We start from the raw sequence: 450 nt of genomic DNA, 5'->3' as shown, positions 1-450 counted from the left end.
TAGTATATATATATATATATATATATATATATATATATATATATATATATATATATAAGGACAAGATCAAATGTTAACCAAAATTTTTGTGTTAACTTTGCAAACCATATCAACCAATCACAATCCATTCTTCTATTAGGTATCTATCATGTTCACAATTTAATGTCAAGAGTAATTGAGTCACTTCATTTGCTATCTAACTCTCATACCATTAAAGAGGAGTTACAAAATCATAAAATTCCTAAAAATATACATTTATAATATTGATATTTTTATTTATTTTTTTATTCTTGATCTTCCATTTTTATTATTTTATGAGTTTTTGATTCGTGGAGGAAACACGGTAGTAAAATCTTCGGTATCGTTCAAGCTATTATGGATAAACATATTGAAAAAAATCGACAACATTGAGAAGATTAAAATGGTTTATGGTGACAATCGGAGTTCGAG

The sequence above is a fragment of the Cynara cardunculus genome, assembly GCF_001531365.2.
Source record: "Cynara cardunculus var. scolymus isolate 2C chromosome LG 8, CcrdV1, whole genome shotgun sequence".
Classification (NCBI taxonomy): Eukaryota; Viridiplantae; Streptophyta; class Magnoliopsida; order Asterales; family Asteraceae; genus Cynara; species Cynara cardunculus.
The sequence above is the reverse complement of the archived record's forward strand: the minus strand, read 5'-3'. Positions refer to the sequence as shown.